Below are 14,324 nucleotides of genomic sequence, written 5' to 3'. Positions count from 1 at the left end.
GGTAATTCAGCGAACGGGCATTTAAAGAACCGCTGATGATGGAACTGTGGACCTCTCAATGCTTAATTATCACAGCGAACGCACATTTGATGTGACTCTTGTCACTAATGTGGGAGGTTTTTCATGTACAAATATAGATGGCGAAAGCAAACGCAAAAAGTAGAGGGTTCGATATGCAACGCTCCATTTAGATATTTAGGATTTGATTCAACTTTGACAGATAAAGCCAAATCGGCTGAGGATGGGAGATGAACGATTTGCAGGAATCGCGATGGCGGGTGAACACTTGTGCGGTGAATATTTGCTTTCTCCGAAGTGCCCGAACAATTGTTCAGCGTTGTGGAGCATGACGTGAATAACCACGTGGTACTTCCTTCACAATATTATGCAACCAGAGCTTTGTTCAGCGACTTTGATCAACATGGATTTAACGACACACAACCGCCCCACAGGGACATCCCCTTTCCTTCTAATAAAGGAACATTTTCCAGTCAGCCATTCCATAATGAAATAAGGTATTCACCTAGACTCCATTGGAGTATAAGCGGTGACAAGGAGATGGACGTATATGAGATATTTAGAATCATATATGAGATTGAAAAGATATACTACCCGATCCTGGCTATTCTCGGTGTTCCGGGTAAGTAATGAGAGCTGTCGTTTACGGTGTGAATATTTGAGTATCTGGCTGTTTGTCTCTCGAAACTCCCTCTTTAATTTCAAGTTCTGTAATTACATTCTGCCGAGGAATTATTGAGGCGCGAGCGATTCTTGCTGTGACAGACACTTTGAACATCGCATTTTACAGGATTAAACGAAGTGAGATCAGCAACTTCTCGGTGTTGGCATTGGTTAATATCGAGCACAGTCACGTTGTGTTGCGTCCATTATGACCCATGGTCCAGTTCCAGCTGAAATGATGGAACGTACAAAGTCACAGTGGATGGGGCAAATGCTAAATGTTAAAGGAAACCCATCAGTAAGTGGGGCAGCAGCTGTGCCGGCCAATGTTTCAATTCAGTGCCCTTTCACTGGGTGATTTCCTGGCTTACATTAACACAGCAGGCTCGGTTGAATTGCGGAGAGCGTCTACAACTGCAGACTCAATGGAATGATTAAACATCTCGAACCGAATCATGCTTCTGTCGAAATCATCCCAGTCTTCTCTTTGCATCAACTGACATTTTCTCTGGTTACATTGGAATTAAAATCTGCGTTCCAGATATAATTTCATGTTTGCCGTTTAGTTAGATTGTGTGATCTCCAAAAATTAATTTGAAAAGAATGTTCCACCGCAACGTGGTACTGTGGGATGTACTTCACAGCGTGAGGAGAACGGGCTTTGTTACCTCTCTATATGATCTCTGGGTAACAGAAAGTTCCACCGCACCGTGGTACTGTGGGATGTACTTCACAGTGTGAGGACAGCGGGCATTGTTACATCTCAAAATGATCTCTGTGTAACTTGACAATTGTGCAATCGTTTGATATCACAGTACTCCCTCCTCAATTGCAGATCTACTCCAAGCTCAAATATACCATAAATCACACATTCCCTTCAGATAACGTCAATAGGCACCATCTGAGTGAATTGCAAAATGGAAGTTAATCGATACTTACCAACTGCATGCTAAACCAATCTGATTCACGCCAATGTAATTTCGGGTCTTGTCCTATACTGAACCACATGTCTGGGGTAATCTACACGCATTCACACAACATAACCGACCGCGTTGTTGCAATAGATGTTTATATTACTCAGTGCATTAACCATATCGTATTATTAACTGTATTCATTGAGACCCATAACATTGTTCTTTGCTTCCGGAATCACAGATGTAATGTTGAAATCGTTCCTTTCCTCTCTAATATTCTCAGGAAGTAGAGGCGCTGATGAGCTTTTTTGATAATTGCGTTAGTGTTCTCGGACCAGGAAAGATCTTCAGAGATGTGCACGCCCAGGAATTTGAAGTATTTGACCCTTTCAACCATCGACCCGTTGATATAAATGGGGCTGTGGGTCCCCCTCCTACTCTTTCCAAAGTCCACAATCAGTTCCTTGGTTTTGCTGGTGTTGAGGGCCAGGTTATTGGGCTGGCACCATATGGACAGTTGCTCGATCTCCCTTCTGTATTCTGACTCATCCCCATCAGTGATACGCCCCACAATAGTGGTGTCGTCAGCGAACTTGATGATGGAGTTCGCACTGTGGTTCGCTACGCAGTCATGAGTATAGAGTGAGTACAGCAGGGGGCTGAGCACGCAGCCTTGAGGTGCTCCCGTGCTGATTGTTATCGAGGCTGACACATTTCCACCAATACGAACAGACTGTGGTCTGTGGACGAGGAAGTCGAGGTTCCAGTTGCAGAGGGATGCGCAGAGACCCAGTTCTGCGAATTTGGTAACCAGTTTGGAGGGGATGATTGTATTAAATGCCGAGCTGTAATCAATGAATAACAGCCTGACATATGAGTTTTTGTTGTCCAAGTGGTCCAGTGCGGAGTGGAGAGCCAGCGAGATCGCATCCACCGTTGATCTGTTGTGGCGGTAAGCGAACTGCAGTGGGTCCAGGTTTTTGTCGATGTAGGAGTTGATTTGCTCCATGATCAACCTCTCAAAGCAACATCACCACCGGCGTTAGTGCCACTGGTCGATCGTCATTGAGGCACGTCACCTTACTCTTCATGGGCACTGGTATAATTGATGCCCTTTTAAAGCAGGTGCGGACCTCAGACCTCAGAAGTGAGAGGTTGAAAATGTCCGTAAAAACTCCCGCCAGTTGGTCCGCACAGGTTTTTAGAACACGACCGGGTATACCATCAGGACCAGGTGCTTTTCAGGGGTTCACCCCTCTGAAGGATTTCCTGACATCGGCCTCTGTGACTGAGACTGAAATGCCATCACAGCGAATGGGGGATCGGGAAGGCACATCAGTATTCTCCCTGTCAAAGCGTGCGTAAAACGAATTGAGCTCGTCAGGGGGTGATGTTACACCGACATTCGAGCTGCCTCCTGGTTTCGCCTTGTAGGAGGTGATTGCATTCAGACCCTGCCACAGCTGCCGAACATATGTCTCGTCCTCCAGTTTGGAGCAGAAATCCCTTTTGGCCTTTTTGATGGCCTTACCAAGGTCGTATCTGGTCTTCATGTAGGCCACTGTATCATCGGACATGAATGCCCTGTGTCTGGACTTTAGAAGAGTGCGGATCTCAAAGTTCATCCTAGGTTTCTGATTGGGAAACACTCGGAAGGTTTTTGTAGGGTTGCAGCCGTCCACACATTTCTTTATGAAGTCTGTAACGACTGTGGCATATTCGTTCTAGTCCGTTGCCGAGTCCTTGAACATTGCCCAGTCTACAGACTCCAAACAGTCGTGGAGTTGTTCTTCTGCCCCCCCCCCCCCCCCGACCAGCTCAGTACTGTCCTCACTTCAGGGGGTGCGCTCTTTAATTGCTGCCTGTAGGCAGGAAGAAGCAGCACCGCGGTATGGTCGGACTTACCGAAGTGAGGGCGAGTGATAGAACGATAGGCATTCTTGATGGTGGTGTAGCAGTGGATGAGGGTGTTTGGTGCTCTGGTGAAGCAGGAGACATGTTGGTGGAAATTGAGGATTGATTTCTTGAGGTTCGCCTTATTGAAGTCCCCAGCAATGGTGGTAAATGCCTCGGGGTAAGACGTCTGATGTTTGTTGACCACAGAATGCAGCTCCTTCAGTGCCAGACGGACGTTTGCTTGGGTGGGATGTAGACCGCGGTCAGGATGATGGAGGTGAATTCCCTTGGGAGGTAGAAGGGACGGCACTTCACCGCCAGATGTTCGAGGTGTGGAGAGCAGGAGTTGGACAGGACTGCCACGTCGGAACACCACACAGAGTTGACCATGAGGCAGACGCCCCCTCCTCTCCCTTTCCCAGATGCCAGGGTACGGTCCATACGGTGGATGGAGAACCCTTCAGGCTGGACCGCTGAGTCTGGGGAGTTGGGGGTGAGCCATGTCTCTGTGAAACAGAACACAGAGCATTCCCTCAGCTCCCTTTGATAAAGCAGACTTGCCCTTAAGTCCTCCACTTTGTTTTCAAGGGGCTGTACATTAGCCAGTAGGATAGTAGGATAGTAAGGAGAGGGGGCCGAAGGCCCCTGCGCTTCATTCTGACCTGAAGTCCTGCCCGACGGCCACGTTTCCGGACACAATGGAGGCTTCCCCTTTGTTTCCAGGTACTGTGTTTACTGTACCTGCTGTTTCTGCGGACCTGCGCTGGAACGGGGATTCCCTCACAGACGGCAGCTCCAGCTCCGTAACGAACAGCGGTTCCCTCAAAGTCTGCAGCTGCAGCTCCGTTGTTCCTGGAAGATCCAGCCCGTCGGCTCTGTGGATCATCCCGGGGTTTCAAGGTCCAGTAACTGTGATCCACAGTCGGGTCGGGAGTTCCACAGCCACCGTGGGAAAATTTAAAGTCCGGGTTTCCAGCAGCTGCGGGAGCTCGCGAAATTGCGAGAGCCTTGAGGTGCTCAAGCAGCTTGTCCGAAACGGCACCGATTTCTGCCGATTATCTGATCCAGGTAAGTTGTTGGAAGTTGTAGTTGAGCCTTTTCTTTTCCTGAGCTCCGCAAAAGTCGCCGCAGGCAGGCTCCGTCTTGCCGCAAGCATAGACAATACGTTAATAAACCTGTTTGAAACCAACTCTCGTCTCAACTCGCTACATTGGTGACCCCGATGTACCCAACTCGCTATTTGGGCACTGACATGCAGGATGAATTTGTTCCCGCCACCGCTTCCGACGCCCATCAGAGCACCGTCAACCTCAAGCTGCCGGTCTGTTGGCCCGATCAGCCGCAGGTGTGGTTTGCGCACGTCGAGGCGCAGTTCCATCTGCACCACATGGTGGCGGACGAGACAAAGTATTTCCACGTGGTGGGAGCCCTGCCTCAGGAGTCAGCTTCCCGTCTGCAACCTTACCCTCAAGACCCTCCAGTGCCCGCCAAATACGACAGCCTGAAGATCCTCCTCCTCCTCACCTTCGGGCTCAGCCGCCCGGACCTCGCCGCCCACATCTTACATATGGACGGACTGGGGGATCACCGACCGTTGCTCCTCATGGCGTTGATGCTCGCACTGATGGGCGCCCACCGCCTGTGCCTGTTGTTCCAACAGGCTTTTCTCCAGCAGATGCCGGACGATGTCCACCTCATGCTCGCCGGCGCGGATTTCTCAGTTCCGCAGCAACTCGCCGAACGGGCCGACGAGCTCTGGATTACCAAACATCAAGGTGGCGGCGCCATTAACCACGTGTTGAGGCCACAGCCACGTTTTCCAGCGCGGAGCCGCAGCAGCGATCCGGGACTCATGGTGGGCACCGTTGGTGTTACTATCACCTCCGCTATGGCGCGGAGGCTCGACGCTGCCGGCCATCCTGTACGGTTCAGGGAAATGCCTCGGCCGATCATCTGCAGAGGTGATCGCGATCATCCAAACATCCGCCTCTACGTCCGCGACCGCCATTCCAGCCGCCGCTTCCTGGTAGACTCCGGTGTGATTGTCAGCATCCTCCCTCTGACCGGGCGCGACACTCGTGCTGGTAAGCGGGGCCCCGTGCTCTCTGCTGTTAACGGGAACTGCATCCGTACGTACGGTATGCGGACCCTTGAACTTACTTTCAACTCCCGCCAGTACAAGTGGACGTTTATTGTGGCGGACGTCGATCAGCCCCTCTTGGGGGCCGATTTCCTCCGCGCTTTCTCCCTCATTGTCGATTTACGCGGCGAGTGCATGACTCCGCGATCGGCCGTGGTTTCCACCCCGCGACCCCCGCCCGCCCAGCAGCTCAACGCCGTCACAGAGGTCGACGGTCCGTCCGTAAGTAGGTGGATAAATGTGAGGTTATCCATTTTGGTGGCAAAAACAGGAAAGCAGACTTTTATCTAAATGGTGGCCGATTAGGAAAAGGGGAGATGCAGCGAGACCTGGGTGTCATGGTACATCAGTCATTGAAAGTAGGCATGCAGGTGCAGCAGGCAGTGAAGAAGGCGAATGGTATGTTAGCTTTCATAGCAAAAGGATTTGAGTATAGGAGCAGGGATGTTCTACTGCAGTTGTACAGGGTCTTGGTGAGACCACACCTGGAGTATTGCGTACAGTTTTGGTCTCCAAATCTGAGGAAGGACATTATTGCCATAGAGGGAGTGCAGAGAAGGTTCACCAGACTGATTCCTGGGATGTCAGGACTGTCTTATGAAGAAAGACTGGATAGACTTGGTTTATACTCTCTAGAATTTAGGAGATTGAGAGGGGATCTTATAGAAACTTACAAAATTCTTAAGGGGTTGGACAGGCTAGATGCAGGAAGATTGTTCCCGATGTTGGGGAAGTCCAGGACAAGGGGTCACAGCTTAAGGATAAGGGGGTAATCCTTTAAAACCGAGATGAGAATAACTTTTTTCACACAGAGAGTGGTGAATCTGTGGAACTCTCTGCCACAGACGGTAGTCGAGGCCAGTTCATTGGCTATATTTAAGAGGGAGTTAGATGTGGCCCTTGTGGCTAAGGGGATCAGAGGGTATGGAGAGAAGGCAGGTACGGGATACTGAGTTGGATGATCAGCCATGATCATATTGAATGGCGGTGCACTCGAAGGGCCGAATGGCCTCTACTCCTGCACCTATTTTCTATGTTTCTATGTTTCTATGTACACCGCCCTGCTCTCCGAATTTCCCGAGCTCCTTACGCCCCGTTTCAGCGATGCGGCCCCCGAACACGGGGTCGAGAACCACATTCCCACCGAGCCCTCCCCCCCCCCCCCCCCCCCCCTCCCCAGTGCATGCCCAAGCACGCTGCCTTCTGCCGGACAACCCGCATCGCCCGCGAAGAATTCCAATTGATGGAGGAGATGGGCATTGTCCGGCGGTCTGACAGCCTGTGGGCCTCCCCGTTGCATATGGTCCTGAAAGCATCTGGGGCGTGGAGACCGTGCGGGGATTACCTGCACGCCAACGCGGTGACCACTGCAGAACGCTATCTGGTGCCTCATATTCAGCATTTCTCCGCGCCCCTCGAGGGCGCCGCGCTATTCTTCAAGGTGGACCTCGTCAGAGGTTACAACCAGATCCCCATCCACACTGACGATGTCCCGAAAACTGCCACGATCACCCCGTTCGGCCTGTTCGAGTGGCTTCGGATGCCTTTCGGTTTAAAGAACCGAGTAGGCATTCCAGCGGCTGATGGACCAGGTCGGTCGTGGTCTGCCTTTCGTCTTTATTTAATTAGACGACATTCTTGTTGCCAGCGCCTCGCAGGCGGAGCACATCACCAACCTCCAGGTTTAGTTTCAGCGCCTCCATGAGCACGGCCTCGTCCTTAACCCCGCGGGGCCAGTTTGGCGAGCGTTCTATCTCCTTCCTGGGGCACAGGGTAACCTGGCAGGACGCTACCCCGCTTCCCGAGAAGGTCGAGGCCGTCCGGCAGTTCCAACGGCTGCTCACTGTGAAGGGTCTACAGGAGTTCGTCGGCATGGTGAAATGTTATCACCCTTTCGTGCCAGCGGCTGCTGCCATCACGCGTCCCCTTTTTCCGGTGTCTGGCAGGTAAACCGCGGGAACTCGTATGGTTTGCGGAGACAGACGCAGCTTTCAAGGTTGCTATAGCGGCCTTGGCCAACGCTATCATGTTGGGGCACCCGCATGCTTCCACCCTCACCGCGCTCACCGTCGGCGCCTCGGATGCTGCCGTAGGCGGTGTGTTGGACCAGCTGGTTGACTCCCGCTGGCAGCCGCTGGCGTTTTTCAGCCGGCAGCTGCGGGCACCTGAGTGCAAATACAACACTTTCGACGACGAGCTCCTAGCGCTATACCTGGCCGTCCGGCATTTCAGGCATTTCCTCGAGGGCCGCACGTTCACCGCGTTCATGGATCAGAAGCCCCTTACTTTCGCTCTCGGTAAGATCGCTGATCCGTGGTCCGCTGGGCAACAACGGCACCTTGCCTACATCTCACAATTTACGACCGATATCCGACATGTAGTAGGGAAGCCTATCGTCGTTGCCCGTCGAAGCTTTATCCTGCCCGGCCATTCCCTCCGTTTCGGCCGTCGACCACAGCGTCGACTACTGCGAGCTGGCAGCAGCGCAGCGGGCGGATGCCGGTATGGACGTCTACCGCTCTGCGGGCACCGGCATTCGGCTGGCAGACGTGCCTTGCGGTGCGGAAGGCACCGTGGTCCTGTGCGACATTTCCATGGGACGTGCCCGCCCTATAACAAGAGGATTTCAGAATAGGAGTCGAGAGGTTCTTCTGCAGTTATAGAGGGTTCTGGTGAGACCATATCTGGAATATTGTGTACAGTTTTGGTCTCCTAATTTGAGGAAGGGCATCCTTGTGATTGAGGCAATGCAGCGTAGGTTCACGAGATTGATCCCTATGTTGGCGGGACTGTCATATGAGGAAAGATTGAAAAGACTAGGCTTGTATTCACTGGAGTTTATAAAGGATGAGGGGGTATCTTATAGAAACATATAAAATTATAAAAGGACTGGACAAGCTAGATGCAGGAAAAATGTTCCCAACGTTGGGCGTGTCCAGAACCAGGGCAACAGTCTTAGAATAAAGGGGAGGTAACTCAAGAATGAGGTGAGAAAAAACGTTTTCTCCCAGACAGTTCTGAATTTATGGAATTCCCTGCCACAGAGGGCAGTGGAGGCCAAGGCACTGGATGGATTTAAGAGAGAGTTAGATAGAGCTCTAGGGGCTAGTGGAGTCAAGGGATATGGGGAGATGGCGGGCACGGGTTATTGATAGGGGACGATCAGCCATGATGACAATGAATGACAATGATGACAACGAAGGGCCGAATGGCCTCCCCCTGCACCTATTTTCTATGTTTCTCTATCGTCCCTGTAAGTTGGAGACAACGGGTTTTTGACTGTCTCTGGCCTGGCCCATCCGTGCATCCACGCGACGTCCGTCCTGCTGACAGCCAAGTTCGTTTGGCATGGGCTCCGCAAGCAGGTAGCTGCCTGGGCCCGCGCCTGTGTCCCTTGTTAGACCTCCAAGGTCCAGCAGCGCATGCGGCCCCCGGTGAAGGATTTCGCGGTCCCGGAGGGTCGTTCCCTGCAGGTGCATGTGGACCTTGTCGGTCCCTTGCCACAGTCCCGCGGTCCCACGCATCTGCTTACCATCGTGGACAGTTTCACGCGGTGGCCGGAGGCCATCCCGCTGACGGACACCTCCCCCGAGCGTGCGCTTGGGCCATGGCGGTCCACTGGATCGCCCGGTTCGCAGTGCCCTCTGACATTTCCACTGATCCGGGGAGGGGGGGGGGGGCAGTTCACCTCTTCCCTGTGACCAGCCCTGGCACAGGTCTACGGTGGTCGGTTGCATCATACGACTGCCTACCACCCGCAGGCTAACGGGTTGGTCGAGCGGTTTAATCAGCGCCTGAAGTCGGCACAGAAGGCCCGGCTTATGGGTTCGGATTGGATGGACCAACTGCCTTGGGTCCTCCTTGATATCCGCCCTGCGTCTATGGAGGATTTGGCTGCTTCCTCGGCTGAGCTCGTGTTTGGCTCAGCCCTGCGTGTGCCTGGAGATTAACCGCCGCCGCCCGCGGGCAACTCGCCTCACCCCCAATGTTGCTGCCCAGCCTTCGCGAACGGGTGCGCAAGTTGGCCCGTTCCCACTTCCAGGCATGGTTTGACCCTGTTTCTCCGGTCACTAATGTTAAGCCCGCCCCACTTTCGCGGACCACGCGTTCTGGTCATTCCATCCGGGCCCCCGCTCGTTTCCGTACCTCGGGTTCAGGGGGGGGGGGGTCCTAGCGGCACCTACTATTGCCCGCGGGTAGTCGAACCTGGCAGCGAGCGGCGACTGTGGAGAGTTCACCAGCCCCGGCCACGAGTGTACGAACAGGGGAAGATGATTGCACTTTATTACCTTCCATAACAGTGAGTAATGTAGATTCTACTGTGGTGGATGTTTATGATACATTTTATTTTATGTGGCTCTATGCCTTGTTGCTTTTTACTTAGTATTGCTGTATGGTAACTGAAATATCACTGTACTGTAGCGGTACCTGCTGGTGCCCGCGGGTAGTCGAATCCTGCGGTCGGCTACCTCGGTCATGTGACTATGGGGATGGGTTTGTGTTTGCACGCTCTCTGGGCTTTCGTTTCCACCACCACTGTGGTCAGACCTATTCTGTTAGTCGTTGTTAACTCCTGTTAATTTCACCGTTTACATTAATAAACCTGTTTGAAACCAACTCTCGTCTCAACTCGCTGCGGTACCTTAATTGATACATGGGACAATAGATTCCAACTTGAATTGATAAGGTTTCCTCTATAATTATAAAACTCTAATCTTGGATATGTATTTATATGTGTGTGTGATGTTGGGGTGTAATCACATCTTATCGAAAAAATGACCGGTTAACGGTAAAAATGTTACATATTCCAGTAGAGATTTTCCTCCTGGAGTCCAAAACAGCTTTATCTGAAAAGTCCATGCTTTATTTCCAGAGTTATTTATGAAAATGTTCACAAATGTTCACGAATCCGAAAACCTTGAAATAAACAACATGGTCTCGTTGATGACGTCACAATGGATCTGCTGCGCGCGATCTGCGCTGTTCCACGCACTGCGAGTGACGTCACACACACCACGTCCAACTCGCAGTCTTTTGGTTGAAACCCGCTCCCCCCGCTGCCCCCCGCCGCCCCCCGCCGCCACTGCTCCCCGCTCCCCTACTCTCCCCCTCCTCCTCTCCCCCTCCTCCTCTTCCCCCTCCTCCTCTCCCCCCATCTCGTCACCCCATCTCGTCTCCCCATCTCCACTTCCCCATCTCCTCTCCCGCCGCCTGTCTGCCCACTTATAGACACATAGAAAATAGGTGCAGGAGTAGGCCATTCGGCCCTTCGAGCCTGCACCGCCATTCAATATGATCATGGCTGATCATCCAACTCAGTATCCTGTACCTGCCTTCTCTCCATACTTTAGCCACAAAGGCCACATCTAATTCCCTCTTAAATATAGCCAATTAACTGGCCTCAACTACCTTCTGCGGCAGAGAATTCCAGAGATTCACCACTCTCTGTGTGAAAAAAGTTTTCCTCATCTCGGTCCTAAAAGATTTCCCCCTTATCCTTAAACTGTGACCCCTTGTTCTGGACTTCCCCAACATCGGGAACAATCTTCCTGCATCCAGCCTGTCCAACCCCTTAAGAATTTTGTAAGTTTCTATAAGATCCGCCCTCAATCTTCTAAATTCTAGCGAGTACAAACCGAGTCTATCCAGTCTTTCTTCATATGAAAGTCTTGACATCCCAGGATTCAGTCTGGTGAACCTTCTCTGTACTCCCTCTATGGCAAGAATGCCTTTCCTCAGATTAGGAGAACAAAACTGTACGCAATATTCCAGGTGTGGTCTCACCAAGATCCTTTACAACTGCAATAGAACCTCCCTGCTCCTATACTCAAATCCTTTTGCTATGAATGATAACATACCATTCGCCTTCTTCACTTCTCCCCCCTCCTCTCTCCCCCTCCTCTCTCTCCCCCCTCCTCTCTCTCCTCGCTACCCCTACATCCCCCGTCTCTCCACGTCCCTCCCCTCCCACTCAACCCCCCTGCCACCCCATCCTCTCCCCCACTCCCCGCTACCTCCCCTCTCTCCTCCTCCTCCCCCGCTCCTATCTCCTCCTCTCTCCCCCTCTCTCTCCCATCTCTCCACGTCCCTCTCCCCCCACTCTCTGCCCCCTGTCTGTGTGTGTGTGGCGCCACAACCGCATGTTGATGAGATGGGACACAGCGTGTCCTACTTAGTCTAGTATATAATAAAAAAAAGGATAATGCTGACTGATCGTGCACATTAGTGACGGCTTGATTTCAAAGACAGGACAGGGCAGAGCAACTGAGGGATTTGGGGGGTTGAAAGAGGTTTCTTCTGTGTTTTTCTCCTCAGTTGTTGTCCGGGGAGGAAGGCGGCAGCACTCGGCCCGTCGGGGCTAGGATGCGCGGGAGGAAGGCTGAGCTTGGATTGAGGCTTGGAAGGCTGAGCTCGTCTCCCCTGCCCCGACCCGCATCCGGTCCACCACGGAGGGGGAAGCGAGCAAACTCCACACGAACAACGTCGGTGGTCGCCCGGCCCAGAGACGGGTCCTTCAGCACCTCTCGTCCTAGCTATCCCGGGCTTTCTGCAACACAATCTTGTACTGCAGTGGACATTGCATTTATTGCGTTTGTCATCACTTTATGTACACTGTTTGCTCTGGCGGCTGCATCTGAACGGGCGATGTCATCGCCTCCTGATCGATGTGCAGAATAACAAACTTACTCCTCCAAGCTGGCTACCTCCCATCCCCTTACTCCCCCAAGCTGGCAATCGCCCCATCCTTTACTCCCGTTCCCCTTCCTCCCCCAAGTTGGCAATCTCCCATTCCCCTTACTCCCCCCAAGCTGGCCTGGCTCCCACCGCACTGTCATGGGCTGTGGGTCGTCACACGGGGCCGAGTGGAGCGGAGCCGCGGCTCCCGTCAGCTGCAGCAGAGTTGTAGACAGTTTGGTCCCTTCAGCCATCCAGAGTCACTGTCCGCGCTGCACCGGTCAGGGTGATTCACCCCACCCCCCGACCCACACACCGGGGTGATTCACCCCCCACACCCCCACATGGGGTGATCCACCCCCCGGACCCCAACATGGGGTGATTCCCCCGGGTGCCGGGCTGTCTGTAGCCCCACCGTCGCATTTCAGCCGCCAAACACCAAACGATATTGCCAAGTGCAGGAACTATCTTTGAAGTAGTGGGGAGGTGTGCCACTGCCCTACGGCTACAGATATGCATGGAGGGGAGAATGATTTCTTATCATTTCTGGATGGTTGGCATTTTCTTGGAGCCGTCACTGGCTGTGACTGAAGGGAAAAGATGCTGTCAGGGCTGCCACGTGACCATCTAGAGGGTAACCATAAGACACACGCCCAGGTCTGATCACCCTGCGGTGGGCCTGCCTCGACTGAGGGTGTCTTGTGATAAAAGGCCGAAACACCCAGTGACGTTGAGGTACACAACTGAAGATGTGTCGGATTGGTAGCAAGATCACCTAGTGGTCACCCCCAAGAATATCAAATGTCAATTGTAGTGAAAAACATTAGGGATTGTAACATCCAGTCCTACTAATCAATTTCATTATTGATAGCACAACATGAATTCTGAAGAATTCCAAAGAACAGTGAGGTCAGGAAAAACTTGCTTTATTTGTTATGTAAGGCACAAATGCGTCAAGACTTTCTTTTGTACAACTAATCCATAATTTGTCCATGATACCTGTAGTACAAATCATCAGTCTCTTCATAAAGGCAAGAGTGGGCATGTTGTTATTGAAACTCCTCAGAGGAACGACCCTTATAGGAAATGAAACATCGCCGAGTGCAGGACTATCTTTGAAATAGTGGAGAGGTGGCTGCCTGCCCTCCGGCTACAGATATGCATGGAGGCGAGAATAATTTCTGATCATTTCTGGAGATGGTTGGCATTTTCTTTCGTTATTGATAGTATAACCTGAATTCTGAAAAATTCCAAAGAGCGAAGTTGTCAAAGTTCGTCTCTTAAAGAAAGCAGACAGCAACAAAATTGTTAAAGGTGAACCAAAGCAATCTTTTAATCAATTTGCTAGACGGGAGTGGCGAGATCTACAAAGAGCACACACGTTGGTCAGCGCTTCTCGGGCTCCACTCAAAGAACAAAGGAAAGTTAGAGTAATTATACATGTTCTTATCAATAAAACACACCTTCTAAATCTGAGTGAAAGATCTGTAGCCTAAGGGAAACAAGGGAGGCTGGACACATATATTTGCAATGTCAGCCTTATTCTCAAATCTAGGCACAGCTTCAGTACAGCTGCCCATTCCGGAAGGACAACTAACTACATTTTGTTTTCAAATGACTTCCATCTTGGTTCCAGAATGGGCATCCGTCTGTGAACGAAAACAAGCTTGTAAGACTTGGATGAAAGCCACTACCTTGTCCTTAGCTGGGACAGGCAGTTCAGACAGATATCTAATATGGTGCTGTGCCCAGACAATACATCTCTATGTTAATACATTGTTAATACATTGTTTCAGTGATAAGTATAAACCAAGCTTCTAAGATTTTCCCAGAATTTATTTTGCTGGGAAAATTCTCTTTTAAATTTGACTGTTTTCTGTTTTTCAGCAAATCTCAATGTTTAATTAACGGACCAAATTCTGTCACAGTGAGGCAAACTTGCTTTATTTGTCACGTAAGGCACAAATGTGTCAACACTTTCTTTAAAAAAAACACTTTAAAATGCCTTAGAAGGAACT

General features: G+C 51.5%; 1 protein-coding gene and 1 long non-coding RNA gene across 2 annotated transcripts in view; both read right to left on the bottom strand.

Annotated features, from left to right (window-relative positions):
- LOC116969603 (zinc finger protein 850-like) overlaps window positions 1–14,324 on the bottom strand; it is a gene marked incomplete at its 3' end in the record, with an annotated part of 172,149 nt that overhangs the window by 136,435 nt on the left and 21,390 nt on the right. The window lies entirely within an intron of this gene.
- Window positions 13,217–14,313, bottom strand: LOC116969593. Its single transcript, XR_004410850.1, has 2 exons — window positions 14,282–14,313; window positions 13,217–13,265 (listed from the first exon to the last, which is right to left on the bottom strand). It is a non-coding gene; the product is annotated as an uncharacterized LOC116969593 (long non-coding RNA).

Source organism: Amblyraja radiata, unplaced genomic scaffold (assembly GCF_010909765.2).
Source record: "Amblyraja radiata isolate CabotCenter1 unplaced genomic scaffold, sAmbRad1.1.pri S89, whole genome shotgun sequence".
Taxonomy (NCBI): Eukaryota; Metazoa; Chordata; class Chondrichthyes; order Rajiformes; family Rajidae; genus Amblyraja; species Amblyraja radiata.
The sequence above is the reverse complement of the archived record's forward strand: the minus strand, read 5'-3'. Positions and strand labels throughout refer to the sequence as shown.